Here is a 17,269-nt window from a genome sequence, read left to right on the forward strand (position 1 = left end):
CACTGAACTTTGTTCTAATAGGTTTCAATGTTCTGTGACAGCTTTTGGCCAAGTTGTTTTTATTAAAAAGTACTGATTTTATGCCCGGCTGGTGTGGCTCAGTGGTTGAGCATCAACCTATGAACCAGGAGGTCACAGGTTCGATTCCTGGTTAGGGCACATGCCCGGGTTGCGGCCTCAATCCCCAGTAAGGGGGCGTGCAGGAGGCAACCGATCCATGGTTCTCTCTTATCATGGATGTTTCTATCTCTCCCTCTCCCTTCCTTTCTAAAATTAATAAAAAAAAATATTTTAAAAAAGTACTGATTTTAAAAACTGGCACACAAAAACTTGCAGATGGTCCACCAAACATTCTCCTTTCGTTCTGAAGGTTTTACAGTGCATTGTAATCATTAACCAGTCTTTATACTATTAAACTTCAATGGCCACTTGAGACAGTTTTGAGATCATTCTTCCACCAAAAACTAAGATGAGTGGCAGGTATTGGGGCTAATATCCATTTGGCCTTCTGACCTTTCTGGGCAGACTGGTGACTGCCAGCCCCAGCTGCCTCCTTGTCCACTGTTTTGATGGCACCTGTGTGTCTGTCTCATGTCACGAACAGCAAAACGGCCAAGAGGAGGACAGTCAGAGAAACTCCCAACACACACGGGCTTGCCAGGAACCGTATCAATGATGGCAGCAAATTTGCAGGCAATGTGAGCTGTGTGACAGTTCAGCACAGGTGCATGTCTGGCACTGATCTGGCCTGGATGGTTCAGGGTAATCACCTGAGCAGTGAAGCCGACTGCCTCCATTTCTGGATCATTTTGCTGTCACCAGCCACATTGCCATGACAAACATCTTTGACAGACACATGCTTGACACTGAAGCCCACAGTGTCCCCAGGAAGAGCCTCACTCAAAGCTTCATGGTGCATTTTAACAGACTTCACTTCAGTTATAACACTGACTGGAGCCAAGGTGACCACCATGCAGGGTCTGAGAACACTAGTCTCCACCCGGCCCACACGGACAGTACCGATGCCTCCAATTTTGTAGACATCCTGGAGGGGCAGATGCAGGGGCTTGTCATTTGGACGAGTTGGTGGCAGGATGCAATCCAGAGCTCCAAGCAGCCTGGTCCATTGGCATTGCCATCTTTATGGGGGACTTTCCACCCCTGGAACCAAAGGATGTTAGCAGTTGGCTCCAGCCTGTTGTCGCCATTCCAACCTGGAACTGGCACAAATGCTGCTATATTAGAGTTGTAGCTAATTTTCTTAATGTAGGTGCTGACTTCTTTAACAATCTCCTTGTATCTCTTCTGCCTTGTAGGGTGGCTCAGTGGAATCCATTGTGTTAACACCAACAATCAGTTGTTTCATACCCAGTGTGTAAGCCAGAAGGGCATGCTCACAGGTCTGCCCATTCTTGGAGATGCCTGCTTCAGGTTCACCAGCATCAGCAGCAACAATCAGGATAGCAGTCAGCCTGAGATGTGCCTGTAACCATGTTTTTGATGAAGTCTCTGTGTCCTGGTGCATCAGTGATCATCACATAATACTTGCTGGTCTTGAATTTCCACAGGGAGATATCAATGGAGCTACTACCCTCATGTTCAACTCTTTTTTTTTTTTTTTAAATATATTTTATTGATTTTTTACAGAGAGGAAGGGAGAGAGATAGAGAGTCAGAAACATCGACGAGAGAGAAACATCGATCAGCTGCCTCCTGCACATCTCCCACCGGGGATATGCCCGCAACCCAGGCACATGCCCTTGACCGGAATCGAACCCGGGACCCCTCAGTCCGCAGGCCGACGCTCTATCCACTGAGCCAAACCGGTTTCGGCAATGTTCAACTCTTGATTTATCCAAGATGCAGGCATACTTGAAAAAGCCCTTCCCATCTCTGCAGCCTCCTTGTCAAAAATTTCAATGGTTCTTTTGTCGATCTCATCACATTTGTAGATCAGATGGCCAGTAATGGTAGACTTGCTGGAATCTACATGTCCAGCTATGATGATGTTGATATGAGTCTTTTTCTTTCCTACTTTGGCTTAGATTTAGGGGTAGTTTTCATGACACCAGTGTTCTGGTGGCAAACCTGTTGTGAAAAAGCCGATTTGTTTTGTCACACCTGGGCTTTAGGCTCCAGGGTCTCTTGTTCTAAGGCTAGGTGAAGGAGCAATGGCTGTACAGAAGTGTTCTTTCCATGGCGCATAGTGGGAGCATCAGAAGGGAGTGAAAAGATGCAATCTTTTAAGGCCTCAGCTTGGAACTGGCACATTGTCACTTCTGCATGCCTATTGGTCAGAGCAAGTCACATGGTCAAGCCCAATGAGTCAGGGAACTGTTTTCCATTCCCTGGGATGTAAATATTTGCTTGACAATAATAAATCGACCACACCTCTTTGATCAATTCCCTAGCCCCTCTCTCTTTGTAGAATCAATCCTGGATGAACACAAGTATTTGTCTTCTTTCTGTATATACCTGAGCAGCAGAACATTGGTTGGAGGAAAACTGTGCAACTGAGCTGACTGATTTCTCACAAATGAATTATCTCAAGCCTCACCGGACACTAACCATGCCATGTCTAAATTTTTCCCTATTTATTTATGTAATACCTTATTGTGGTGAATATGCATAATGTAAAATTTAACATCTTAACCATTTCTAAGTGTACAGTTCAGTAGTGTTAAGTGTATTTCCATTGTTGTGCAACCAATCTCCAGAACTTGTTCATCTTGCAAAATTGAAACTCTGTGCCCATTAAACAATAACTCCCCATTCCCCACTTCCCCCAGCCCCTGGAAACTACCATTCTACCTTCTGTTTCTATGAATCCAATTACTCATATGAATGAGATGATATTGTATTTGTCTTTTTGTGATTGGCTTATTTCACTTAGCAGAATGTCCTCAAGATTCATCCATGGTGGAACATGTGTCAGAATTTCCTTCCTTTTTAAGACTGAATAATATTCTATTGTATGTATAGACCACATTCTGTTTATCCATTCATCCATTAATGGACACCTGGCTGTGTTGCTTATACCTTTTGGCTATTGTGAATAATATTGTTATAAATATGGATGTATAAATAACTTTGAGATCATGCTTTCATTTCTGTTTGATATATACCCAGAAGTGGAATTTCTATATCATATGGTAATTCTCAGTTTAATTATTTGAGCAAACTTTATGCTGTTTCCATAGTATTTTAAGTATTTCCCACAATTTTACACCGACCAACAGGGCAGCCAAACTTTTTATATTTCTCTGGAAAGCCTACTTTGGCCCTTCCACCAATGACCATGTCATACTGTATCTTTCTTCCTCAAAACTTCCTCTTCTCCTCCCCCATTTTTGACTTTTAGGTTCAGCTGCTGACTTTGCCTCATTTCACTGAGAAAGTAGAAGCTATCAGATCTAAACATACTTATCCTCCTCGTATCAGACAACATTCCTTGATTTTCACCATCTTCCCATTCTGCTTCCTGTTTGTTACAACCAAAGAGACATACCCGCTGCTAACCCCTTCATCTAATCCCACCCTCACCCTCATTTCAGGGATTCATCACCTCATTCATTTTCCCAGTTCCTTTCCCATCACCCTTACTGGACTGAGTATTTTCTATCTTTAAAAAAACTCTCCCCTACTCTTACCATTTGCAACGTCATGGATGGAACTGGAGAGCATTATGCTAAGTGAAATAAGCCAGTCAATAAAGGAAAAATACCACATGATCTCACTCATTCATGGACAATAGAGACCATTATAAACTTTTGAACAATAATAGATACAGAGGCAAAGCTGCCTCAAACAGATTGTCAAACTGCAGCGGGAAGGCCGGAGAGGGTTGGGGGGCAGGAGGTAGGGGGGTAAGAGATCAACTAAAGGACTTGTATGCATGCATATAAGCATAACCAATGGACATAAGACACTGGGTGATAGGGGAGGCTAGGGGACTGTCTAGGGCGGGGGGATAAAATGGACACATATGTAATACCCTTTGTAATACTTTAAGCAAAAAAAAAATGTATAATTAAAAAAAAGACATAATTGTTGAATGAATAAATACATAAGTAAAATGTTTGAATAAAACAAAACAAAACAAAAAAAACAACTCTCCCTTGAGCCCTGGCCAGATAGCTCAGTTGGTTACAGCATCGCCAATCAGGGCACATACAAGAATCAACCAGTGAACGTATAAATAACTGGAACAACTAGTCTCTGTCTCTCTCTCTCTTTCTCTCTCTCTCTCTCTCTCTCCCTCTCCCTCTCCCTCTCTCATCAATTATATATGTAAAAAACCAACCAACCAAGCAAACAAACAAAAACCACTCTTCCTTAAGAAGTTCACATCATCTATGTGGTATTCTTGCCAAAAATGTTTAACCTGAATCCAATCATGAGGAAACAATCAGACCTATCCAGGATGTGGGACATGCTACGTGACAACTGGCCCGAACTCTTCTAGCTGTCAGTGCCATGAAAGACAAAAATAAATAAAAATAAAAATGCAGAGGCTGTTTTAGATTAAGGAGAGTACAGAGACGTGACAACCAAATGGAATGTATGAATCTCAATTGGATCCAGCGCCAGGAAAAAAGAAAGCAGCTAGAGGGGATGTTTCTGGACTGTTGGGGAAATGTGAATATGGTCTGTTCTTAGGAAAAGCATGATGAGTATTTAGGAATATCTACAACTTATTTTTCAATGATTCACCCCAAATGAATATATATTATATATTATATATATAAAATAAAAGACAAAAAGGGTAATTGACTGTACCTTCGCTATGCTTCCCATGGGCTAGTCAGGGGAATATGCAAATTAACAGCCAACAAAGATGGCAGTTAATTTGCATACGTAAGCTCCCAGTGGTGGAGCGAAGCCAAACAGCCCCGAAGCCGGCCGAGCAGTGAGGCCTCCCGGCCCCGGGATCAGCGGAGCCACGAGGCCTTCTGGTCCCAGTGCCAAGCGGAGCTGAGAGGCCTCACGGACCCGGCGCCAAGCGGAGCCACGAAGCCTGATGGCTGGGGAGGGGGGGCTCTGGCCGGAGCCCAGCCAGAGCGAAGGCCTGGGTCCCGGGTGCCAGAGGAAAACTGGTGCCAGCAGCCAAGGGAAGGGAAGGCCTATTGCACGAATCTCTTCATGCAATAGGCCTCTAGTATATATATATATGAATGGGGGAAGTAAATGTGGCAGTGTTAACAAATGATGACTAAAGAAAGGTAAAGGGTGAAGAGGAGTGCATTGTATTCCTCTTTCAACTTTCTGCAGGTTTGAAACTTTTCAAAAGAAAAAGTTGATCAGAAAAGAAAAAGAATCTTCCCTTGATCCATATTTGCCTGTAGCTATACCCAGTTTATGGGCCATTCTCAGCTCAATGATTGAGCCATTCACACACAGTGCTTCCGCCCTCACTTCCCTTCATCACTGGTCCATTCCTGCAGGCGCCTGCCCCTGAAACTGCTCTTGTCGAGGTCCTGATGGCCTCCATGCCGGCAACTCCCAGACCAGCATTCCACACAGCTGGTCACTCCCTGTTCTCCAGGTACTCCTGTCTCTCAGCCTCAGAGACACCTTCTGGTTGCCCTTACCTCAGTGGCCTCTTCTTTTTTATCTTCCTTGCTTGCTCCTTTGCTCTCTCCAACCTCTAAATTTTGGGCTCCTCAGGTCCCAGCCTTTCTTCTTTTAAGCTCTCCTCAGGTGAGTTTATCTGTTCCTATGGAGTTAAAAGCTGAATTTGTTCTAATGATGTCCAAGTGTACACCTCCAGCCTGGATGTTTTCCACATTTGATGGCTTCACATCTGCCCTTAGATATTTCACATACATCTCAAGCTTAACTTTCAATTATTTGTTCATTAATTGAGCAAATATTGAGTGTCCTCTATGTACTAGGCAACTGTCCTAAACACTGGGGTCGTGGAGAACAAGCCCATTATGGCTGTGCCATTCCTTGTGAAAGACAGCAAATATGAAAGAATTTGATGATCATACGGGCTATAAAGAGAATACATTTTTTAAAAAGGGGATATATTAGAGACTGCTCGGGTGGATCTATACCTCTTCTTTGGGTGCCCAGAGAAGGCCTCTTTGAGGAGGGTACAGTGAAATGGAGCTCAGGATGAGAAGTGGGGGCCAACAAGAGAAGATCTAGAGATGGGGAGTTGAATTAGAGGGGGCGGCTAGTTTAGCTGCCCTCAGGTGGGAATGTGCTTGGCATGTTCCAGACCTGAGGTGTATCCCCAGAACTCAGAACCTTTATCCCCTCTCTCTCTGGTTCATATTTTTGAATTCCAGGGCGTTTAAGACATGCTGATGAACTCTATCTGAAAAACCTTCACTTGACCTTGAATTCCTATTTTAGAATCTTCTTCAGACTAGGAACTGCTCTCTGTCTGGGATGGAAAGCACTTTGATTCTTGTATTGGCAAGGGTCAGCATGTTAGGTCAGAGCTTCACCAATCCTTTCACCCTCTACCATGTGCAAAGCCCAAACAGTAACCTGAAATCTTCTTGAAGGGGGAAGGTTTCCATCTTCCACGGCTCCCTCCCAGCCCACCCTTACCCTCTGTAGCTGCCACTGTATTCCTGGAGACTGGAGGGGAGCCATGAGAGAGGGTCCTGGTACTAACAGTTGTCACGTTGCTATAAGTGTCTCTCCCAGCAAAGTGGAAAAGGTGACTTGACTCTGTTTTATAATCTTTCCTGGGTAGGATTGGTAGCCAATGATAATAAAAGCCCGCCTCCCTCAGGGCTAGATCCCATTAGGCCTTTGCTAATGAGGCAAAAATCCATCTTTTCCTAAATGAGGCGTGTGTGTGTGTGTGTGTGTGTGTGTGTGTGTGTGTGTGTGTGAAACCACTCCTTAAATAAATTTGAAACATACTTAGAACTTAATTTTTTTTGCCTTTATATCTTTTTATTTTTATTTTTTATTATTATTAGTTAAGGTATTACAAATGTGTCCTCATCCCCCCCATTAACCCCCAACCTTCCCCGCCCCCCCCCGCACACTCATGCTCCCATTGAACTTAATTTTTTTTGAGTGAGCAATGCATTCATATCTTTCTAAAATTTAAAAACATTAAAAAAGTGTAGCAAAAAAATGTTTCCCCACCCCCCTGTCCCTAACCTCCCATTTCCTGTCCTCCTCCATCCCCTGCCCTGCAAATGAATTACCACTATTATCAGTTTCTTGTGTATCTTGTGTGAGGACCCACTTGGAACCCCAGAATTGGAACAAAGATTATTTTAAGCTAAAGATGTTTGAGATTCAACAGATACAGAAAGAAGCCTTCTTGGAGTTTCCCTTATCCAACTCAAAGCAGAAACCTCGGAGAAATGAGGACTGCTATGAATTCCCTCTTCAAGGCAGCTTCTGCTACCAGGAGAGAGAGAGAGAGAGAGAGAGAGAGAGAGAGAGAGAGACACCAAGAGTAAATATACCATAAATCTCATGAAGAAGATGAAAGAGTATCACACCTGCACGAACAAACATTACCACAAACTTTCTTATCTCTGGTTTATTCTCCTAAAAACCCACTTTTTCCTAAAGAAACCTTTTTTTTCTTCCTGGAGAAGCCCTTTTCCCTCCCTTTCCCTTTCCCCTACTAAGTATATAAATATAAAAGGCCCAAATTCCAAAGACCGCTTTAATTTAGTCATCACTGAGCACTCCCTCATGTATGCATAAATAGGTTCTGACTTCCCTCTTGCTGATCTGTCTTTTGTTTAGTCTACAAGCCTCCACCTTCAGAACCTAAGAGGATAGAGGAAAGTTTTTCCTCCCTGACACTTGCAAAGACATTTTTTGGTATATATACATATACTAGTATAACTATGTAAGCAAATATATTCTTCTCACCCTCCTCATACATATAGCATTTATTTATTTATTTAAACAGATATGATTTCACTCTATAAAACTGTTATACATCTTGCTTTTTTTTCACTTGAAAATATATCTTGGAAACCTTCCAATATCTGTACATAGAGAGCATTATTATTATTATTATTATTTTAAAATATGTTTTTATTGATTTCAGAGAGAGGAAGGGAGAGAGAGAGAGGGAGAGATAGAAACATCAATGATGAGAGAGAATCATTGATCAGCTGCCTTCTGCATGCCTACAGGGGATCGAGCCCAAATCCCAGGCATGTGCCCTGACCGGGAATCGAACTGTTCCTTCTGGTTCATGGGTTGATATTCAACCACTGAGCAACACTGGCTGGACTTCTTTGTATTTTAAAAAATTCTTATTCTTTTTTGTTGTTATTATTTTTGTTTTTTAAAAATACTTAGAGATTTTCTTTTGCTATTTTAAAAATTAACTTTATCAAGGTATAATTTATATACAATAAACTTCATTTATACATTTTAAGCATCAGTTTGATGACTTTTGACCAATGTATACACCTAAACAAGATCTAGCACCCATCCATTATCAGAGGAAGTTCCTTAGTCCTTCTTTGCTGTCCCCTCAATTCCAGGCAACCACTGTACTGCTTTCTGTTACTGTAAATTTGCTTCTCTTGTTTAACAATGTTATATAAATGGAATCATGTTTTAGACACTCTTTTGTATCTAGCTTGTTTTACTCCCTACAGTGATTTTAAAAAAAATTGATTTTAGACAGAGAGGAAGGGAGAGAGAGAGACAGAGAGAGAAATGTTGATTTGTTGTTCTACCTATTTATGCATTCATTGGTTGATTCTTGTATGTACCCTGACTGGGGATCAAATCCCAAATCCTTAGGGTATCAGGATGATGCTCTAATCTTTTTTGTTTTTGGATACATGCATATATTTAATAATGAAGCAATTCACCACCAACAACAAAAAATTAGAAAAATGCATGAGACCTCAGTGCTGTGGAATAGCATGGGACATCAAGGCAAAAAGACGCAACAACTGACCCAGAAAGCTGAATGAAGAGAGAAGCAAAGGCAAATTTGGCTAGGATGGTATTATATGCTCTTGAAAAGGAGAATGGCTGCAGAAACACCCATTTATTTGACTGCTTAGAAGCAGGCAGCCTTACTGTACGCTGCATGGAAGGGAAGCAAAGAGCTAAGAAGGGAAAGAGAGGAGAGGGAGAAGAGCAGTATGGAATCCAGGGTAAGCAGATGGAAGAGATTGAGATAGAGTTACAAAGAGAAGACTCCACGGCCTTTTGTTTCCTCTGAACTCTAAAATAGACCTGTGCCGAGTCTTCAAGTATGTCAGTTAAATTCAACGATCACAGAAATAGCACCAGGCACTGCGAAGGAACGGTGGAGGGAGTGCTTCACAAAGTACAGGGGTGGCGTGGTCCCTGCTCTCAGGGAGCTCACATCCTATGTGGGGAGACAGATTCCACGCACAAAACAACTATAAAACACATTTACAAAGCAACATAAATACAAATAAGTATACATAGGAATAAACAACATATGAAAGCTAAGGGGTACCATGTCAATAATTGCTTAGAAGTCCCTAGGTCAGTCAAAGAAGACTTTCTGAAGGAAAAAGTTTTGGACTTTGAGTATGATGTTAGCAGAGAGCAGGGCATGTGCCACGGCATAGAAATGGAAGTAAATATGTCATGTTCAGTAAATAAGCAGAATAGCTTGATGAGTAAAAAGTCTCAATGGGTCTCGTTAAGAAGAAAGATGAAATAGTAGGGGTCTATCTGGTGAGGGATACTACAATATTGGGTCTAGTCCCTAAAACAAGCAAACAGGGGAAGATGTTTTCTTTAGGTAATAAGTGACCACAGGTCCAGGAGCAATTCCACGGCTCTCAAAAGTTTTGTAGTTACTCTAAGACTAGTAATAAGATGGTAGAGAAGTATTCAGCATTGTTCAGCAGTTCAAGAACTCTTGCAGCCTGCTGCAAGAACTCTTATGAAGTGACAGGTGGAAAAACGCAATGAAATTCAAAGATTGAGGATCTATCACCCAAAGGCTAGCCAGATCCCAGGAATCTCAAGTGCTCAAGCAGAATGTCCCAGACCCTTGTTACTGATTCCTGGTGAGGAGCAGATTATGTATACTTCTAAAATAATTTATTTTTTTTAATTGCCATGACAATCAACTTTGATACTAACATTTTAGAAATTAAAATAGGAGTATAAGAAGAGCCCTAATCTACTAGTATAAGGAATGCTCACGTCCCTGAAGAAGGGACAGGTCAGTAAGGGCCCCAATTTTCCCCGGTCTTTAAGTGGAAAGGCAAAACATCACACCTTGAAAAGAGGCTTTTCTCAGCCAAAGTTGCTAAGACCTCTGTAAGCCTATTGACCTGAAGCTGTTCCAGGAAGGAAAGAAGAGTCCAGGTCAGACATTCAGCAGCAGCCAGAGTTGGACTCCATGTCACCAGAGTTCCGCTGGGAGGCGATGGGTGCCACTGATGTTGAAATACACCGTTGAGGACGGATCCTGATGCCATTTGCCTCATTGTGGACATGAAATAAACCCTGCTGGATCTCCCTATATATTTCTTTGGTTGTGTTAATGAAGGCCTCTTCAACATGGCAGGCTGTTTGGGCTGAAGTTTCCATGAATATAAGTCCACGCTCCCGAGCAAAAGCCTCTCCTTCTTTCTTCACACCCCTGTGGGACTTGAAGTCACTCTTATTCCCAATCAGCATGGTAACCATGTTGGGACTGGATTGCTGCCGGGCATCCTGTAACCATGAGGTCAGGCGGTTGAACGTTTCACGCCTTGTAATGTCTTACACCAGCAGTGCTCCGGCTGTTCCCCTGTGGTAGGAACGGGTGCTGGAACGGAAGGATTCTTGCCCAGCTGTATCCCAGATTTGCAGTTCGATTTGTTTCCCATCAGTGTTGACCATACGGGCCCCAAACTCCACACCTATGTTGAGGTCGTGGACAGGCTGGAACCGCTTGTCTATAAACTGCAGGAGGAGACATGACTTCCCCACACCTAAAAGAGGAGGACGTACATTCTAGCCTTCACGTGGCCGGGGAGCAGTCCTGAATCACTCTAATTTAAAAAAAAATTGTTTTTAAAATTGATTTCAGAGAGGAAGGGAGAGGGAGAGAGAGATGGAAATATCAATAATGGGAATCATTGATCAGCTGCCTCCTCCAAGCCCCACACTGGGAGTAGAGCCTTGACCAGGAATCGAACCATGATCTTCTGGTTCATAGGTCAACACTCAACCTTTGAGTCATACCAGCTGGGCAATGCTCTAACCTTTGAGAGTCATCCATGCAGTCATCTTTCAGTAATTTCATCATTTTTATTATAATCCCTTTCTATGGCTATACCAAATTTTGTTTATCCATACCCTAGTTGATGGGTATTTGAATTGTTTTCAGTTTTGAAAAATTGTGAATAAAGGTGCTATGCACATTTGTGTACAAATCTTTTTTTCTTAAGCATTTGCATTTTTGAATTTTTGATAGCTTATGCATCTTAATGTAGACATTCACAAACATTTGAGCAACCAGATTACATACAGTTGACATATCCAAAATGGTGGTCATTAGCTACCTTTACCTGTGGCTATTGATATTTGTGTACAAGTCCTTTGGTGGGCATTTGAAAAAATTGCTTTTTGATGAACACCTAAGAGTAGAATTAGTGGGTCATATGGTAGGTATATTCTTTGGGTCCTCAAGTGGTTGTACTATTTTCAGTTCCTGCCAGCAAGATATAAGAATTCCAGTTTCTCTCCATCCTAGCCGACACTTGGTATTGGAAATCTTCTTAATTTTAGCCATTCCAGCAGGTATCTTGCTGTGGTTTTATTTTGCAGTTCTTCTGATGACGAATAATGTAGACCATCTTTTCATGTGCTTGTCGGCCATTTCTACAGTGTTGTGAAGCGTTTATTCATGTCTTTTGCCCATTTTTTTTCTCCCATTGAGTTGTTTGCCTTTCTATTAATGAGTTATCCAAGCTCTTTATATATTTGGAATGCAAGTCCTCTTTCAGATACATGTGTTGTCAATAGTTTCTCTCAGGCTTCGGTTTGACTTTTCAGAGCAGGAAGTTTTAATCCTGACGAGGTCTGACTTTTTCCCATGGTGTGCTGACCTCCCAGGCCCCACACTCCTCTGAGGTCCCCCTTGACTCATTTCAATCTCTTTCTTTCCTGCTTTGCAGTTCAGCTTGTCCAGCTCCTCTCTGCAATCGTTTACAAAACCCTTCTCAGTGCTCAATTGAAAGAGAGAGAGAGAGAGAGAGAGAGAGAGAGAGAGAGAGGCAACCATCCTTAGAAAAAATATCTACCCTTCTCTCTCATAGCTCTCTCTCTTCCTCTTCCATTCCCTGCACATAATTTCTTCCTTTTTCATCCCCGTACTCCTCCTTAATTTGCTCTGTTTCTCATTTATCTTGGACCAACGAGAATAAAATCAGACCTTTTCCCAAACTGAGGCTTTTATGTAGTGTACTACCAGAAACTTCTCCAGGTCCAATAGTGCCAGAAAAAACCCTCAGGGATGGGCATCCAGGAAGTAAATCCTGTGACACCAGGAACCTTAATTTGCAGCTTTATTGGATGAAAAGAGGTTTATACAGGTTATGCAGTGGTTCTCAACCTTGGCTGCACATTAGAATCACCTGGGAATCTTTTTAAAATCCTGATTTCTGGGCCTCATCCTCCGGAAATTCTGTTTCTTTGTTACTAATGTTGTGGCCCCATCCCATAACAAAGAAACAGAATTTCTGGAGGATGAGGCCCAGAAATCAGGATTTTAAAAAGATTCCCAGGTGATTCTAATGTGCAGCCAAGGTTGAGAACCACTGAGGTTATGTGAGGAACAAATTGTATTTCTTCTCCTGGAACATTCTGACCTGTGTGCACCTCCTGCCAATTAGATCATGAAAGTCTATGGAAGCCTTATTAACCCTCCTCATCTGCATCAGAGTCACTCACCTGGGTAGCTTTTTTTTTTTTTTTTAATTTAATTACTCTAAGTTTCACCACTGTTTTTATTTTATTTATTTTTATTGAGTTTATTTCAGCCAGGAAGGGAAAGGGAGAGAGAGATAGAAACATCAATGAGAGAGAGAATCATTGATTGCTGCCTCCTGCACGCCCCACACTGGGGATTGAGCCTGCAACCTGGGCATATGCCCTGACCGGGAATCGAACCCATGACCTCCAGGTTCACAGGTGGATGCTCAACCACTTAGCCACGCCGGCCGGGCTTGGGTAGCTTTTATTATCGCCTCTTTCCCTCCTGCATCGGAGTTTGGCTTTATCCATTAGATAGACAGTAGTGGTTCTCAAATTGTGGACTGCATCACCTGGGCAGCTGTTAGAAATGCAAATTTCTAACTACAGCAGTGGGTCTCACACTTGAGTGTGCATCCAAATCACTGGGAGGGTTTGTGAGAACAATTGGAGCAGAGATTGCTGGAGCAGCTCCAATGGGCCTGAGAATTTGCATTTCTAGTTCCTACTCTAGGAACACACTTTGAGAACCACTGTACGAGCAGTTCTGATTCTGTTGGTCTGGGGTCAGGGAGGCCTGGACAGCCTATGTTTCAGAAACTCCCCATGGTTCTGATGTGCAGCCAGAGCTGAGAGCTCCTGGTGCATGGGCTGGGGTACAACACGCCTGGAGCTACACAATTCCAGTGGAGTAACCGGCGTTTTAAATACAGAGCCTTCCTAAAGGGCTGTTTCCCTTGTATAGCTTTCCTTACACGTCAACCCTGCACATCCAGTGTGCTCGGGGCCCCACAGGTTTCCACTAAAGACCTGCAAAGCCTTGAACGTGCCTCTAAGCAGGGCTGTGCTGGCTGGCTCTTGGCACTTGGCCCCAGGTGCTGTTGGAGGTGTATGAGGGCCACTCAGGGGAGCTAGTCCTTTGAGAGCTCTGGGCAGGGCCACAGCTCACTTGGCTGGAAAGGGCCATGTCCTTTTTGATACTTACTGCTGGTGGGTAGTAAGTATCAAAACTATTGCCAAGGGCCCCAGGACTGGGACTGTATTTGAAGCTGTTCTGTGATGACTGTGTTCATTGTATTACCTGCAAGCCTTTGATATTCAGCCATGCTTCTATGAAGTGTGGTCACCCAGACTTTTTTACGCTTTTACTGAGGCATAATCTACATGTAAAATGCACACATCCTAAGTAGACAGTTCAGTGAATTTTTACCTATGTATGCACCATGTCACCACCACCCAGATCAGCACAGAGGACATTTCCATGATCCAGTAAGTTCCTTGGAGCCCTATTTTAGTCAATTCTCACCTCCCACTGGTGATCTGTATTGACACAGATGAGTTTTGCCTCTTGAACTTCATATGAATATTATCACATAGGATGCGTTTTTGTGTGTGTGTGGTTGGTTTATTTTTCTTAACATTGTTTTTGAGATTTATCCATATTATTGTGTATAAGAGCAATTCATTCATTTTCCTTCTGTGCTGTACACAATATACTTACCCATTCTTCTATTGATGGACATTTGAGTTGTATTTAGATTTTGGCTATTATCAATTCAGCTGCAGTGTACATTTTTGTATATGCCCTTTGCTGTGTAAAAATTCTTTTCTTTTTTTAAATGTTTTTATTTTTATTTATTTATTTATTTTTTTAAAATATATTTTATTGATTTTTTACAGAGAGGAAGGGAGAGGAATAGAGAGTTAGAAACATCGATGGGGGAGAAACATCGATCAGCTGCCTCTTGCACACCTCCCACTGGGGATGTGCCCGCAACCAAGGTACATGCCCTTGGCTGGAATCAAACCCGGGACCCTTCAGTCCGCAGGCTGACGCTCTATCCACTGAGCCAAACCGGTTAGGGCAATTTATTTTTTTTAAGAGAGAGAATAAGGGAGAAGGAGAAAGAGAGAGAAACATCTGTGAGAGAGAAGCATCAATTGGCTGCCTCCTGCAGGCCCTCTCCTGAGGATCAAGCCTGAAACCTGGGCATGTGCCTTCACCAGGAACTGAACTGGTGACCTCTTGGTTCATGGGACAGTGCTCAATGAACTGTGCCACACCGCCAGGGCAATACTCACTTCTTTTGAGCATATACTGGGAGTGGAAATGCTCAGTCATATGTTTATGTTTAACTTTAGAAGAAATTGCCAAACAGTTCTCTGAAGTGCTTGTACAAGTGTACACACCCATTATTAGTATATGAGGGTTCTGGTTGCTCCACAGCCTCACTCAACCTTGCTATTTTCAGAAGTTTGATTTTAGCTATGCTAGAGAGTATGTAGCCACAGTCGATTGTAGTTTTAATTTTAATTTTTCTGTAACCATTGATACTCAGCATCTTCTCATGATTCCTGGCCATTTGGACATTCCTTTATGTGAAGTGTCTGTCCAAGTTATTTGTCCATATTTTCTATTGGGTATCTGAAACCTTTTAAATAAAAGTGTTATGAAATAGTGGCTTACTTATTGAGAGGGATTGAGAGGGTCTCAAGAGGGTTTGCGAAAAGGAGAATGAACGAGATAAGGGCCTTTCTTACTGAGTCTGCGCCCCTGAAACTTACTGATCTCTGTCGCCCCAGCACCTAGAAGAGGGCCAGGCACAAGACTGGGACCCAGTAAAAGTTCATCAGCTATGGGGACCATCCTTCGTTTTTTTGTGGGAGGGGGGTGGGCTGTGGTGGACCTTGCAATCAATGCCATCTGTCACTCTCTACTCTTCCATCCCTCTGAAGCTACGCCAGACCTGGGTCCCTCCCAGTGCTGGACATGGGCTCATAAGCAGCCTTAGACTACCAGGCAGCTAATACAGCCCTGATCCAGACTTGTTGATTAGCCTGATTGGGTCCCATGAATACCCTCCCCAGAAACTGGGGTCCTCCACAATCCCCTGGGATTGCATCACTATTTATGCTTCAATTAAAAAAATTTTTAAAAATCCTCACTTGAGGATATTTTTCCCATTGATCTTTTTCTCCTCAAGTCAACAAAAGAGAAACTTTATTGAGGCCCCAGCGTCACAGGGTTCAGGGAGAAGGCTGCCCTGTGGACCCAAGGAGTTGGTGGAGGGGTCTTATTTAACCTTCTTCTTGGGGCACAGGTTGTTGGTGTGGCCACACTTCTTGCGGCAGTTGACAGCACGGGGGTGCAGGCGGGCATAACACTTGTGGCGGATCATCTTGTCGCAGTTGTACTTTTGCGCGAGCTGGCAGAGGGAGGGTTTGATGATGCCACCCCTGAGACGCAGCACCAAGTGCAGGGTGGACTCTTTCTGAATATTGTAGTCTGAGAGAGTGCAACAATCCTCTAGCTGTTTGCCCGCAAAAATCAGACGCTGCTGGTCAGGCGGGATGCCCTCCTTGTCTTGGATTTTAGCTTTGACATTCTCAATGGCGTCACTGGGCTCAACCTCAAGGGTGATGGTCTTGCAGTCAAGGTCTTCACAAAGATCTGCATCTCTGCGTCTGCTGCTCCACCGCCTCATTGACGAGAAAGAGGCCCCCATTGATTTTTAGAGAGAGTGGAAAAGAGAGGGAAAGACAGTGAAATATCGATGTGAGAGAAAAACATGGATTGGTTGCCTCCTGGGGCTGCGGAGGAACCTGCAACCGAGGTACGTATCCTTGACTGGAATCGACCCTGGGACCCTTTGGTCCGCAGGCCGATGCTCTCTCTATCCACTGAACCAAACCGGCCAGGGCTATGCTTCAATTTCTTTAAAGTCAAGATGCATCAGCGGCACAGGTTTTCTAGCATCTAGATCCCAGACTCCCAGAAGAGCTCCTCTGACCACAGCCAGGTCTTTGCTGACTATTTGCTCTGCGGACGATGATTTCCAGATTGTGGGACGCATTGTGCTCTTTTGTATGCAGGACTCTGATAAGCACCCTCCTTTGCCCCCTGGCTCCCTAGCAGAGCAATCAGTGTCTGTGAACTGAATGGAGAAATGAATGATTTAGGGTCTGACTCAGCTCCCAATCAGACAAGCCATCTTTCATTCCTGCTACCTTGGGCCAAAGGAAAAAACAAACTGTCTTTTCCTGTTTTCGCAGAGTCTCAAAAATGTAGATGTCTTTCTCTTCTTGATGACTTCGTCAAGTCCTAACATTCCTTGATTAGTGAACATTGTTGTTTGTGGCCGCTAAATTGTTTGAAACAGTAAATCCCATTTCTGCATTGACATCATAATAAAAGATGTGTTCAATTAGTAAAAACATGTTAAGAGAACAAAACGCTCAGTTATGCAGTTCTGGAACCCCAGAATCAATCAATCATTTAAGTAACTAACATTATGTATCTCTTTGGTGCCAGGCATTGGGTGAGGTGTATGATACCGGAGATTTCAGTCTCGGGGTGAAAG

At 43.1% G+C, this 17,269-nt stretch overlaps 3 pseudogenes; all 3 read right to left on the reverse strand.

The window, feature by feature from the left end:
- Window positions 1–418: 418 nt before the first annotated feature.
- LOC132240152 (elongation factor 1-alpha 1-like) lies at window positions 419–5,490 on the reverse strand (annotated as a pseudogene).
- A 4,647-nt stretch (window positions 5,491–10,137) lies between these two features.
- LOC132240248 (ras-related protein Rab-2B-like) lies at window positions 10,138–10,933 on the reverse strand (annotated as a pseudogene).
- A 4,970-nt stretch (window positions 10,934–15,903) lies between these two features.
- Window positions 15,904–16,380, reverse strand: LOC132240249 (ubiquitin-like; annotated as a pseudogene).
- Between the last annotated feature and the right edge of the window lie 889 nt (window positions 16,381–17,269).

This window comes from Myotis daubentonii, chromosome 8 (assembly GCF_963259705.1).
Source record: "Myotis daubentonii chromosome 8, mMyoDau2.1, whole genome shotgun sequence".
Taxonomy (NCBI): Eukaryota; Metazoa; Chordata; class Mammalia; order Chiroptera; family Vespertilionidae; genus Myotis; species Myotis daubentonii.